This window comes from Salmo trutta, chromosome 32 (assembly GCF_901001165.1).
Source record: "Salmo trutta chromosome 32, fSalTru1.1, whole genome shotgun sequence".
NCBI classification, from domain to species: Eukaryota; Metazoa; Chordata; class Actinopteri; order Salmoniformes; family Salmonidae; genus Salmo; species Salmo trutta.
In genome coordinates this window covers 26,230,694-26,245,639 of record NC_042988.1, presented here as the reverse complement: position 1 = coordinate 26,245,639, position 14,946 = coordinate 26,230,694, and the positions used below count along the sequence as shown (strand labels likewise).

Below are 14,946 nucleotides of genomic sequence, written 5' to 3'. Positions count from 1 at the left end.
TACTGGACAAGGGAGATTTTCAGAGTGATAAGGAATGCAACAGGCTTTCCTATAGAGAATAATAAATTAGTACTATTTTGTTATTGGTCTCTTGTTACGTGTCCACATGACTATATACAGTACCTATACCATAGTTTTAAGAATATGTAGGAGTGTCATTACACAAATGCAGTGACAAGGATTGTGCTGTTTATTTTTGTGTTGGGTAACTGTCCGTCCATGGAGCTGAGTTATGGCTCAAAGCGGCGGCCATCTTTTATACACAGGGTGGGACTACAACAGATGGATTTCTGGGTAGGGTAGGCTGGGTACTCTACACCCAGAACCTCTGGTCCAAAATCAAAAGACAACACACACACACACACACACACACACTACACGCATAGTAACACACATACATGTCCAGTCAGGTTAGGTAGTTTAAACTACTGTGTACAGTGAAGTGGCGCTAGAGATCATAAAAGATCATAAGGGATTTACCGTTTACATGTTCAAAGTCGATCCACGTAACTGTAGGAGCTAGGAGCAGGCTGACGTTGACCTATTCATTTTTATAGGTATGTTTTTCTATTTCTGAACACACATCCCAGTACTCTGGCTCCTCTGACTGTGTGACTCTGATCTGAACTGTGTCTGAAACTCTGCATGTGTGGATGACTAACGCTATGGGACACTGATGAACCATCTCTATAGTGAGCAGCTCCATGGGACACACATACTCCCCACGAGGCTGACTGGTCACTGAAGGCTAGAGATGCTGGTCTAAGTGGCCAGCCACCTATCAAGGTCTATTGGTGAGTGTTCTGCATGGCTGTAAGTGTACATGGGCAGGGTCTGGGAAATATGCATGAGGTGTTCTGGGCTCTATACTGTAGGAGGGGCTGTGATGCTGTTAGTAGCAGGTCAGTATGTTCATTGGTCAGACCCAGCCAGACAGTATTAGACATTAGGAATGACCAGACAGGTAGACAGTCTAAGGCAGAGAAGTGTTGGTAAGAGATGAGTGACAACTGGTAGAACTGTTGCTGGGCGTATGGATGGAAGGGCTCAGTTTGGGAGGTTCATCATCAGTAGGAACTTTGAGGACTGAGTACTGATCGTGTGCCATTGGGGTGATGATAATGTGTACATCTCCATTTAGAGTACTTCTCTTAGATTTTACTATGATGGGTTTTTCTCCATTCATTTATTCTGTACTGCTGAATCCTTTCTTAAGAGAGGTTGATGTAAAACCTTGATTCAGTTTTGTTCTTTTTTTATTTGAGGACTGATGTGTGATTCTTTTCTCACGTCATTGCTTTGACAGCTGTCTGTCTATCTGGGCCAAAGGGGGTGGTGGTTTTCTGTGAGCGTTTGCGTCATCGCAGGTCAGCGCGACCCTGTATCAGCACATATTAATAAAAAACTATTTAAAATCGAACTACCTTGTGTCAATAATGGACTAGAGTTTCCCTACAATCTTTCCATGTGCATTCATTCTAATGCTGTGTGGGTGTCTTTCAAGCTGAAAATGAAAAGGTGTCTTTAAGTGCTAATGATTTATTCATGGTTTGGCCTGCAGGATGATGGGATCTGAGTATGGTGGTGTATTAAACCTCAGCCTCGTACCAACAGGAGTACAAGACTCAAGACTCCCTGCCTCTGCCTTGCTCTGAGTAAGCTCTCTTCTCAACCACATGCAGATGTAACTGTGGGTGGGTTGATTATTTTTCTTGTCTTCTATCCAAGGCCTTCAAACAAACAAAACAATCAAAGAAAAGCTAAAGAAAGGCGAGAGAAAGGAGACGTTGTTTCAATACGAGTCATGCTCTCACTCCCACTCAGGGTTGGTTGGTTAGCGATTGGTCCTGTACGCCCACCATGATTGGAAGACGACCAACAAGGTTATTCTATGTTGAGGAGGGTGGGTTCATGCTGAGAAATCAACGGTTGTTCATAACAAATGGTCCTGAGCACCAGTGGCAGACATTGAGAACAGAGGTGGGTGGTTTCAGTCAGGGCTGGGCAGATTACTTAAAACATGTGAAGAGTTGCTTAGGTATACAGTAGACTTAGTGAACCATATGATAATGCAAACTGCAGATCACAGGGATAGCAGTATGGTGCAGTACTGTACAACCACCATTTTGGATGTTTCATAGCAGAAAGCCAGCCATTCACAGGAAGTGAAACTACATTAGTGAGTTTGCCATGGCAACAACAAACTACAAGCATGAATGTTTCTGTAGTGTTCACTTCCCCTTAACTTATAGTTTGTGATGTGAGGGCCCTACATTGAAGTGAAGGGGTTTGTAGTACAGTATCCAGCCTCCCTTGAAAGCTCCTTGTTACTGATAGTGTGTCATCAGTGTTTGATAAGTTTCTCCTGGAGGGGTTCGTTTCCTTGATGGCTCATAATCCTGGCCATTGTAGAATCTAATCGTTAGCTAATTAGCTCTTAGCTAATTATTATGTGCATCAGAGCGTCTTAATTCATAATTATATGGCTTCCTACTACCATCATCATCAATCCAGTCCCTCTGCTCCTTTGCTCTGTCCGCTCGGTGTGTGTGTGTTTCATACAAAATATAATGTGTGTGTTTCGTACATTGTAGTACATGTATGATACACACACTCCTCCCTCTCCTGGCCCCTACTGTGCCCCCTCAGTGGTAGTCCCTGTGGGGGAGCTCTCCAGCCTTGACCACCCAGTCACCCCACACTTCAGCACTGTTACAATAAAAGACACACGTGAACACACGCCTAGGGCCTACTAGGCAGACAGATAGAGGGGCAATCTGCATCATTCACACAGCCTCCGTGTCACCTCAGATACACTCCTCCACTCCCCAGCACTCACACGGCCACAGAGGTGAGGCCATCTCAGCAGAAAGGTAAAAATAGCCCTTGCCAAGGTTAGTGGCCATTTTGGGCACTCTGAGATGGCATGAGTAGTACACATCACCCACAGAACCTAACATCGCTGTAATAATAGACAGTCAGCTATTAAACTCAGACTGAACCAGCACTGGTGATGTCACTGGGTTCTTCCTGGTTCTTTACTGCCCTCAAGTGTTTGGATTTAGCTGTGTTCCTCTATTATACAGTATGTGTCAAGGTAGTGATAGTAGGCTATGATTCTCCTTTATCCCCCCTCCATCTATGCACCACAGTGTTCTTTCCTCTCTGTTAGTGTTTGCTACAGAGTAGTGTCCTCCCTTTCACACCTCTCTGCATTCCCTTTCTCATCTAAGCCAAGTAGGATATTAGAGATGAGCAGATTGTCTTCCGCTCCTAAAGGGTGTCTCTGTGCTCCAATTATATTTGAAGAACATACAGCATGCGGTATGAGAAGAAATATATATGTTTTAATTAAATATATTTTGGATACAAATAATGGAAAATGTTTTAGTCACTAAAAGAATATCCTTCTATACGGGAGGGTAAAATAATATCCTTTTATACGGGAGGGTAAAATAATATCCCTCTATACGGGAGGGTAAAATAATATCCTTCTATACGGGAGGGTAAAATAATATCCTTTTATACGGGAGGGTAAAATAATATCCCTCTATACGGGAGGGTAAAATAATATCCTTCTATACGGGAGGGTAAAATAATATCCTTCTATACGGGAGGGTAAAATAATATCCTTTTATACAGGAAGGTAAAATAATATCCCTCTATACGGGAGGGTAAAATAATATCCTTCTGTACGGGAGGGTGAAATAATATCCTTCTATACGGGAGGGTAAAATAATATCCCTCTATACGGGAGGGTAAAATAATATCCCTCTATACGGGAGGGTAAAATAATATCCCTCTATACGGGAGGGTAAAATAATATCCTTCTATACGGGAGGGTAAATAATATCCTTCTATACGGGAGGGTAAAATAATATCCCTCTATACGGGAGGGTAAAATAATATCCCTCTATACGGGAGGGTAAAATAATATCCCTCTATACGGGAGGGTAAAATAATAACCCTCTATACGGGAGGGTAAAATAATATCCTTCTAAACGGGAGGGTAAAATAATATCCTTCTATACGGGAGGGTAAAATAATATCCCTCTATACGGGAGGGTAAAATAATATCCCTCTATACGGGAGGGTAATTTAAATCCCTCATACGGGGTAAATATCCCTCTATACGGGAGGGTAAAATAATATCCCTCTATACGGGAGGGTAAAATAATATCCCTCTATACGGGAGGGTAAAATAATATCCCTCTATACGGGAGGGTAAAATAATATCCCTCTATACGGGAGGGTAAAATAATATCCCTCTATACGGGAGGGTAAAATAATATCCCTCTATACGGGAGGGTTAAATAATATCCCTCTATACGGGAGGGTAAAATCCTTCTATACGGGAGGGTAAAATAATATCCTTCTATACGGGAGGGTAAAATAATATCCTTCTATACGGGAGGGTAAAATAATATCCCTCTATACGGGAGGGTAAAATAATATCCCTCTATACGGGAGGGTAAAATAATATCCCTCTATACGGGAGGGTAAAATAATATCCCTCTATACGGGAGGGTAAAATAATATCCCTCTATACGGGAGGGTAAAATAATATCCTTCTATACGGGAGGGTAAAATAATATCCTTCTATACGGGAGGGTAAAATAATATCCTTCTATACGGGAGGGTAAAATAATATCCTTCTATACGGGAGGGTAAAATTATATCCTTCTATACGGGAGGGTAAAATAATATCCTTCTATACGGGAGGGTAAAATAATATCCCTCTATACGGGAGGGTAAAATAATATCCCTCTATACGGGAGGGTAAAATAATATCCTTCTATACGGGAGGGTAAAATAATATCCTTCTATACGGGAGGGTAAAATTATATCCTTCTATACGGGAGGGTAAAATAATATCCTTCTATACGGGAGGGTAAAATAATATTCCTCTATACGGGAGGGTAAAATAATATCCTTCTATACGGGAGGGTAAAATAATATCCTTCTATACGGGAGGGTAAAATAATATCCTTCTATACGGGAGGGTAAAATAATATCCTTCTATACGGGAGGGTAAAATAATATCCTTCTATACGGGAGGGTAAAATAATATCCTTCTATACGGGAGGGTAAAATAATATCCCTCTATACGGGAGGGTAAAATAATATCCCTCTATACGGGAGGGTAAAATAATATCCCTCTATACGGGAGGGTAAAATAATATCCCTCTATACGGGAGGGTAAAATAATATCCCTCTATACGGGAGGGTTAAATAATATCCCTCTATACGGGAGGGTAAAATAATATCCTTCTATACGGGAGGGTAAAATAATATCCTTCTATACGGGAGGGTAAAATAATATCCTTTTATACGGGAGGGTAAAATAATATCCCTCTATACGGGAGGGTAAAATAATATCCCTCTATACGGGAGGGTAAAATAATATCCCTCTATACGGGAGGGTAAAATAATATCCCTCTATACGGGAGGGTAAAATAATATCCCTCTATACGGGAGGGTAAAATAATATCCTTCTATACGGGAGGGTAAAATAATATCCTTCTATACGGGAGGGTAAAATAATATCCTTCTATACGGGAGGGTAAAATAATATCCTTCTATACGGGAGGGTAAAATAATATCCCTCTCTACGGGAGGGTAAAATAATATCCCTCTCTACGGGAGGGTAAAATAATATCCCTCTATACGGGAGGGTAAAATAATATCCCTCTATACGGGAGGGTAAAATAATATCCTTCTGTACGGGAGGGTGAAATAATATCCTTCTATACGGGAGGGTAAAATAATATCCTTCTATACGGGAGGGTAAAATAATATACTTCTATACGGGAGGGTAAAATAATATCCCTCTATACGGGAGTGTAAAATAATGCATGGTCATTGAAGCATTAGTCATACTAATTCAATCAAATCAAAGCAAACAAATATATAAATAAACATTTAAAAAAGGGATTAACAATTGTTACATAAAAACCTGACTGTTACACTTCAGAATGGTAAGTAGTTATACGGCATTTTCCATAACTTTGTCTCTAAGAAGGGCTAGTTTACGGTAACAACTAAGCTAAAAACTATGTATTTGAACCACAGTTGAGTGTAGATACTCTAAATAATAGAAACCACAGCTGGGGGCAACCCCACAGCTAGCAGTTTACCAGCACAGTATTATACTAGCATTTTACTATACAGTTATGTCCTATGAATGCATTAATGCATCATTCATGTTGTTAACAATGCATTCATTAGAATATATAACACTATACAAGAAGCAGCTTCAAGTAAGTGTTACGATATTATATCATATTATATTATACTGTTTTATATTACAGTGTATATCATGTTATATATTATTATATTTACAGTTAGTTTCATCTTATATGCTATATATTTTCAACTGGCTTCATGTCATTGTTGACCAGTCCTGGTCCTGCTTGTTCACCAGAGCAGTTTTCTTCATCCACTGACCAACAGGGTTGTTCTCCAACCTTAGACACAGAACACAGTAAGACAGGCTGGATCAGGAAACATGGAAAAACATGGTTATTATACAATCCTGTACCTACAATTAAAATACAGTGGAGAAAAAGCTCAGAACAGTGTTACTTTAGCAATAGTTACAATATCACCTGTCAGACATGGGAGACCCTCCATTCATCTGAGAAGGTCCTGGACTGGAATAATAAGACATCAACATTCACATTCATCATCCACCATAATGCTGTTCCCTAAAGAGAGGCTAAAATGAACCCTGGGAAAATGGGGTTGGTGACATTATACCCAATGAGTTGTGGATGAATCAATATGTAGTCAAGTTTACCTGATATCATCATTGATCCACCACAAGACAAACGTTATTACATGACCCATTATGAGATTACAGAGGTTCAATTTTAATTTGATGATCACTCTTTTGTTGCTGAGCATTTTTCTGCACAACAGGAAATGCAAACTTATAGTGTATTCAAAGTTTAAAAAGGCTTCTAAAGTTGGTAATTTCCACTTTAAAATGACCGATTTGATTTGCCCTAATGAAAAATGTATCAACCCACAAAACAATTCACATTTCCTGTTGCTGCAGGATTATCTTCCTGCTGTAGCAAACCGGCTCAAATTAAGATCCTACATCTGTATCATTCAATGAAGATCTGTCAAGGTATTCATCATGTGGTAAAGTTTACCTGGCCTTATGGTTTCCATTCACCAGAGGAAATCCAGCATGTCTCTTCTGAGAGAATTCAGTATCTGTTCCCTCACTGCCCATTGACTGAACGAACCTCTCGCTTGGCTCACCTCTCTCTCCTTGACTGCTAAACATTTTTTTAACATGCGTGAGCATTTACCATGCTCATTAGGTATTACAGGTATTAGAATATAAGGATCATGTGTTAAACAAACGGGTCTTTCTATTAAACCTGTGGGATCAATGACTCATGGGATCAGCTCTGACTGAGGATAGTGAGACTCAACCAGTAATGAAGTAATGAGGGTCTTTCTCAGAGAAAGGTTAACCTGTTCACAAGATGTCCATTCAGCAGAGAGGACTCAACATGTGTCTCCTGACTGTGTGGTGGCTCCCTCTCCTCTTCCACCCCATCCCCCTGGTCCCTGATGTTTCAAAGGGACAAATGCAGTTATAGATTGACAAATGCAGTTATAGATTGAGGAAGACATGAAGTATAGTAGGAGCATAAATATTACATTCAACAGACAATCACAGATCGGAGAGACTCAGCGTCCTCAGCAGCTGGATCATCAGGATCTCCGTTGTCCCTTAGAGAAGTTAAAACAACAACACGTGTTACTTCTTGCTGCTCTAAGCTGTTGTCTGGCATGATTACTGATATTTAGTAATGTATCATGAAGCACATTAAACCACGTAGCTACTAAAAATGTCCTCAGGTTGACTGAGTCTGACTCACCTCTGGTTTTCCCTGTTGGTGTTAAGGTAGTCCCGACCCAGCCAAGCTAGCTGTGCAAGAGCAAATCTGATGTGGTGTGTGATGAACAAAGGAAAGGTTGCGTTCAGTCCTAAGTCATAAGTTTATCCTCTCTGAATTCATTATCCTCTCTGGCTGTACACTCTGAGCACTATTGTTGCTGCAGATCATAAAAGGTACTCACCGATGTTTGTCTCTCCAAGGAATGTAGCCATATCTGTACGCTAAGAAACCAGCAATGCCCAGCAGCAGAACCAAGATAACCACAACACCAGCTGAAAAACAAAAAGCTGTCTATGTCAGTTGTTGAGATCCTGTTAAACTGTGCTATAGAAGTATCATGTAAAGGAACAAAACATGACACATACTGTATATATATATATATATATATATATATATATACAGTTGATGTCGGAAGTTTACATACACTTAGGTTGGAGTCATTAAAACTCGTTTTTCAACCACTACACAAATTCATTGTTAACAAACTATAGTTTTGGCAAGTCGGTTAGGACATCTACTTTGTGCATGACACAAGTAATTTTTCCAACAATTGTTTACAGACAGATTATTTCACTTATAATTCACTGTATCACAATTCCAGTGGGTCAGAAGTTTACATACACTAAGTTGACTGTGCCTTTAAACAGCTTGGAAAATTCCAGAAAATGATGTCATGGCTTTAGAAGCTTCTGATAGGCTAATTGACATCATTTGAGTCAATTGGAGGTGTATCTGTGGATGTATTTGAAGGCCTACCTTCAAACTCAGTGCCTCTTTGCTTGACATCATGGGAAAATATAAAGAAATCAGCCAAGACCTCAGAAAAAAATTGTAGACCTCCACAAGTCTGGTTCATCCTTGGGAGCAATTTCCAAATGCCTGAAGGTACCACGTTCATCTGTACAAACAATAGTACGCAAGTATAAACACCATGGGACCACGCAGCCGTCATACCACTCAGGAAGGAGACGCTTTCTGTCTCCTAGAGATGAACGTACTTTGGTGCGAAAAGTGCAAATCAATCCCAGAACAACAGCAAAGGACCTTGTGAAGATGCTGGAGAAAACAGGTACAAAAGTATCTATATCAACAGTAAAACGAGTCCTATATCGACATAACCTGAAAGGCCGCTCAGCAAGGAAGAAGCCACTGCTCCAAAACCGCCATAAAAAAGCCAGACTACGGTTTGCAACTGCACATGGGGACAAAGATCGTACTTTTTGGAGAAATGTCCTCTGGTCTGATGAAACAAAAATAGAACTGTTTGGCCATAATGACCATCCTTATGTTTGGAGGAAAAAGGGGGAGGCTTGCAAGCCGAAGAACACCCTCCCAACCGTGAAGCACAGGGGGTGGCAGCATCATGTTGTGGGGGTGCTTTGATGCAGGATGGACTGGTGAACTTCACAAAATAGATGGCATCATGAGGTAGGAAAATGTATGTGGATATATTGAAGCAACATCTCAAGACATCAGTCAGGAAGTTAAAGCTTGGTCGCAAATGGGTCTTCTAAATGGACAATGACCCCAAGCATACTTCCAAAGTTGTGGCAAAATGATTTAAGGACAACAAAGTCAAGGTATTGGAGTGGCCATCACAAAGCCCTGACCTCAATCCTATAGAAAATGTGTGGGCAAAACTGAAAAAGTGTGCGCGAGCAAGGAGCCCTACAAACCTGACTCAGTTACACCAGCTCTGTCAGGAGGAATGGGCCAAAATTCACTAAGAATGGGCCAAAACTTATTGTGGGAAGCTTATGGAAGGCTACCCGAAACGTTTGACCCAAGCTAAACAATTTAAAGGCAATGCTACCAAATACTAATTGAGTGTATGTAAACTTCTGACCCACTGAGAATGTGATGAAAGAAATAACGCTGAAATAAATCATTCTCTCTACTATTATTCTGACATTTCACATTCTTAAAATAAAGTGGTGATCGTAACTGACCTAAGACAGGGAATTTGTACTGGGATTAAATGTCAGGAATTGTGAAAAACTGAGTTTAAATGTATTTGGCTATGGTGTATGTAAACTTCTGACTTCAACTGTTTGATACATAAACAATTATACAGACTAACAGAAAATACATTCCATGCAAAACTAAATAAAATAGCAGCAGACATAATTTTCATCAGTTTTTAAAGCAGTTAGTATTACAACTTAACTATTGACAGCAGCAGATATACTGTAATATCATAATACTGTTAGTGTTGTTAATGCAGACACATTTTCAGAGATTTTCAAACAACTAGTGCAATAAATGTAGATAAAATAAGAAATAGAAATACTATTTTAAGAGCTTTTTTCAATAAAAAACTATACTTTCAAGAATGTGGATCTGCAGATCTGAAGTCCATTATTCATTTTTCTAATGGCAAGAAGTCTGCAACTTGTTTTAGCCACAGAAAAGTGGGTGGGTTGTCATTTTTCCAACACACAAGAATACATTTATTTGCAAAGTAAGTTGTCAGCAACCTTATCTTGTCTGAATCAAGCGCAGTATTCAGCATTTGATTAAGGAGGTAAAGGCTTGGGTACTGTACTAGTGGAAGCTCCTCAGAGGAGGAAGGGGAGAACCATCCTCCTCATATAATTTCATATTAATAAAAATATTCTAACCTTCAAAAAGTGATATTGTTTTTAGATAAAACTATACTAAATATATTCACTGTTTTGCAATGAAGGTCTACAGTAGCCACAACAGCACTCTGCAGGGTAGCACCATGGTGTAGCCAGAGGACAGCTAGTTTCCTTCCTCCTCTGGGAACACTGACTTCAATACAAAACCTAGGAGGCTCATGGTACTCATCCACTTCCATAGACTTACACAGAAACTATGACAACTTCCGGAAGACATCCTCCAACCTATTAGATCTCTTGCAGCATGAACTGACATGTTTACCACCCAATCAAATGATCAGAGAATGAATCTAGTACTGAAGAAAAAGCTACAGCTAGCTAGCACTGCAGTGCATACCATGTGGTGAGTAGTTGACTCAAAGAGAGAGAAAGAAAAGGTGAGAGGAGGAGAGGGCATAGATGCGAGAAGGAATTATACAACGATCTGGCTCCTATGAAAGTGAACTGTTTTTGCATTTGATCGGGGTGTATTCATTCAGCCGATTCTGTTGAAAAATATTTCTTAAATGGAAGCAAACAGAACGAAACTGGGATAAACATACCTGAATTTGTCCAATAGAATAGTTGTCCAATAGAGTAGTCTCGTTTGCAACTGTTGGACTAATGATTACACCCTAGATCAGCTAGATGCAGGCCAGAGTGTGCAAGACGGTATTGAATGTGTCACTGTCTGTCATCTTGATTACTAAAATGTATCTCGACCTGTGCACCTACATTGTAAACTTTCATTCATAGGCTAGGTTGTAGCAACATAATAAAGGCTATAGGAAAAATTAGAGTATCATGTAGGGGCCTAAATCTATCGATGTTACATTGAGCTGGGTGAATGGAATATGAATGACAGTCATCCAATATGCTGTAATAGAAAAAAGGCCCATAAAAATGTTTATTGTCCTCCCTCATCATAAACAGCACCAACCGCCACTGGATTGTACCAATATCATATCTAAATGATCTGAGTGGCTGTATGAATAGAGTGCCAGAAATCCATTAGCTTATTGCAAAGCCAGAATAAATGAAAAAAAAGGTACTTTCTCTGTCTTACATTTCAGGCAATTTAGTGTCTGGGAACATACAGTTTAATTCAACAGGGGTAAGCTAAAACTTGAACATTAATTTGTAGTTAGTCTCCTTAATATTGGGACTAGTAAATGGGAAGTGGATCTTATTACAGATCTCAAGTCATACCTCCTCATCAAAGTCATTTTCCCACATCCTTTGAAGTGAAACAAAGGATGTGGACAAAGGAAGTGAAACAAAGGATAATGGACAATACATCTTAGCAAGTATTACTTGCTAATATAGATGTGGTTATTCATTCTTTTCTGATAACTGAGATCTCAGCTTTAATTCTTTGATAAATATAAAGATAACATTTCTGATTTGAAGGCACTTAAAACAAATGTGTACCAGGGATGTTATATTCAGTATGGATTTGGATAAATCCCTTCATTGTATTTAATCCACTATGGAACAAGTCTGCGATCCTCCTACGACCCAGCGGGCACCAATTATGAAGGCCGACTTTTAAGAACACATTGGGCAACAAGAAATAGGAGCATATAAAAAAACCGTGTTTGAAATACCTAAGTGCTTTCTACAGTCTGCCCATGCCATTAATGTGTACTTACTGTCATCACAAATATGATGAAACTGATTCGGAGGTAAAGGATGGCTAGATTGATATTCAATCTGAACCCATAGGGAGTCATATCTGCCCAAAGACCCAGACAACAATTTGCGAGTTTGGGCTGACCAATAGTAAAGTTGGAAATTGGGCAGACCCAGACCCCATAGACTCAGGTTTGACCAGTATTATGTTTATCCTCCAATCATTGTTATGGGAGAGTGGACCAACGGATGAGGTCTTTTATTTTGCTAAAGAGGGGAGTGTAACGTGCATTCTGGTTGCTCCTTTTTTAATTGATAGGCAAGGAGCTTACTTGGTTATCATATTCATACGTTTTTGTCAATATGGAACATGTTATCATTGATATGGCGAGTTTGTTAAAGATTAAGTTTGCTTCAAGATTTATGTGCCTCCAATTCTCAGTAGAAAACCTTTTGTGCAATTGTTCGCATCTTTCTTAATGTCACACAACTTCTCACTGTTCTTTTTGTTAAATGATGCATATGAAATAATTTCACCACTTCGGGTGGGTTTTGCCACCTCCCATACAGTGGAAGCATCTAATGTACAGTAGGGTCACTATTATCTTGTATGTAATTCACAATGCATTTCTGCTCTGAAATTTTAATCTGCCAATAGAGATGTATTACGTTTCTAATTTCTGGATAGAGGAACAAAGCTGCTCAGGTTCACAGATAAATATATTTTGACATGATTGGATAAGTCAAACGTACCAATAGAGCAACTGTTCACAGCAGATAGCTTTTGGGAAAAAATAAGTAGTCTATTCTGGAATATGAGTTGGGTACATTAGAAAAGTATAATCTTTGGCTTGAGGTTTGATCTCATGCCAGACATCAACTAGTCCACATTCTGAACCCAAAGTGTTCAAAACTCTTGCTGATTTAGTTAGGGGTTTGTTTGTCTTATCGCATTTGTCCATAATTGGGTTCAGAAGAAAAAGAAGAAGAAGCTGTGGTGACAGTAGAATGTCAAACAAAAGAAACAATATGGAAACACTCACCAGTGATTTCCTTTGTGTGGCTTTGGCTTTGTCTCCATTTCCTGAGTTTAATCAGAGAGTAAAGTCATTTCAAATGAATATGTACTTTATTACAGATGGAGATGCTATAGACAGTAACGAGCTGTCTTTATGTTAGTTACGAGTACTTACCTGACATGTCGTCCGAGGTGTCAGTCAGATCGTCAGTCAGAGTGATAGTTGTCACAGCCTCATGCTCCCTCTCTACAGACAAAGATCAGACAAAGAGGTGATATTAGTTTGCTAATATTAGAGTACTCACCCGGGGTGTCAGTCGGATTGTAAATTAAAATGTCAGTTGAATTGTCAGTCTACGTTGTTTACATTTTAGCAGACGCTCTTATCCAGAGAAATTAGTGTTAACTGCCTTGGATATGTGTACCAATATGAAAGTGCAAGAAGTTTAAAATGAAAGAAAATAGGAAAATCATTCTTTACCTGCAACAATGTAATGCAAATGGCACTCCTCAACCATGCCCTTAAGAGAAGACACAGGGGAAGTAAGAATCTCTAAAATCATTTTCAACAATCAAATCATCTCAATTGTGTGAAATAATAACAGGACTCACCTGGAGAACATGAAAGAATGTGAATGTCAGATTCAGGCATTCAGAGAGGATGACAGCACTGTTGTTCACTCTTATCACCTTATCAGAAACATTTGCTTCAAAAGGCTTGTTCATGCCATGGTAGGCTATTGGAGTCTGTGGGAAAGAAAGGCTTGTTCATGCCATGGTAGGCTATTGGAGTCTGTGGGAAAGCACATAAGAAAAGAAAGAATTGAATTCAGGTTTGAATCAAAAAGCCCTGATTTGTCATACAACATAGTACTTATTATCTAAAAAAATACCAACATATACAGTCTGTGTCCTGATTCTACACCCTTTTCCCCAAAGTGTACACTTGCACACTTCCTGCCATGGTTAAAAGGATTGGATTGGTGTAAACATTAGCTGCAGGGACTTTCCAACATTGTGAAATCCATGTCGGGAAGTGTGCAAGTCTGCACTTGGGGGAAGGGTGGAGAATCAAGACAAAGTCTGTAGTACAAATCCTGAATAAAACCATAAGATCTCCACTAACATTGTTTGAGTACACCTCAATTCCAGATCCAGCCGGAGTTTCATATAGGTACACATATCCATTTCCTGTCCTCAAATCTTCACACCTGTCCATTTTCTTGATGGGAGAGCATGCTAACCAAGGTACGGAAGAAGACATTCATTTAGTACAACTTTCTATGTAACATTACTTTAATGTTACTAACAAACTTCCTTAAACACAAACACAATGAAATAGAGATAGACTGCAGCTGCCAATGTGTGAGATCCTAATACAGTTAAACAAATCACAGGTACAAACAGGTTGTGTATGAGGCTAACGGGTTGCTAGCCGACCTCGCCCAGGTGACACAATACAGTAAGAGAACTTTCTGCCTTCAGGGAGTTTTATAGCAATGTAGCAATGTTAAAGTGCAAATACTGTTACAACTTAGTCTTTACCTTGATACGGGAGCACCAAAAAAACAAACAACAGGCTGAATGGATACATTTTAGTCTGTGGTCTGTTTAGAGCTGCCATCTTGCTTGCTGGTTCTGTAAAAAAAATTTAAACTTTTCTTCTTCCTGCTTCAGTAACTTCCGTTTAGAAAACAGGAGTTATAAGTGACTGTATCACCACAGTTTCTAAACCTTGATACGCAACATCGCG

General features: G+C 39.5%; 1 long non-coding RNA gene across 6 annotated transcripts; it reads right to left on the bottom strand.

The window, feature by feature from the left end:
• Positions 1–5,870: 5,870 nt before the first annotated feature.
• Positions 5,871–14,874, bottom strand: LOC115171577 (uncharacterized). Of its 6 annotated transcripts, none has more exons than XR_003871219.1 (12): positions 14,739–14,874; positions 14,320–14,432; positions 13,806–13,986; positions 13,675–13,714; positions 13,369–13,440; positions 13,219–13,259; positions 8,104–8,194; positions 7,902–7,967; positions 7,681–7,752; positions 7,492–7,587; positions 6,609–7,289; positions 5,871–6,467 (listed from the first exon to the last, which is right to left on the bottom strand). It is a non-coding gene; the product is annotated as an uncharacterized LOC115171577 (long non-coding RNA). The 6 variants fall into 6 exon arrangements; XR_003871217.1 differs by having other exon boundaries at positions 6,609–6,730; positions 7,161–7,289; positions 7,681–7,967; positions 14,739–14,868; XR_003871218.1 differs by having other exon boundaries at positions 6,609–6,707; positions 7,161–7,289; positions 7,681–7,967; positions 14,739–14,868.
• Between the last annotated feature and the right edge of the window lie 72 nt (positions 14,875–14,946).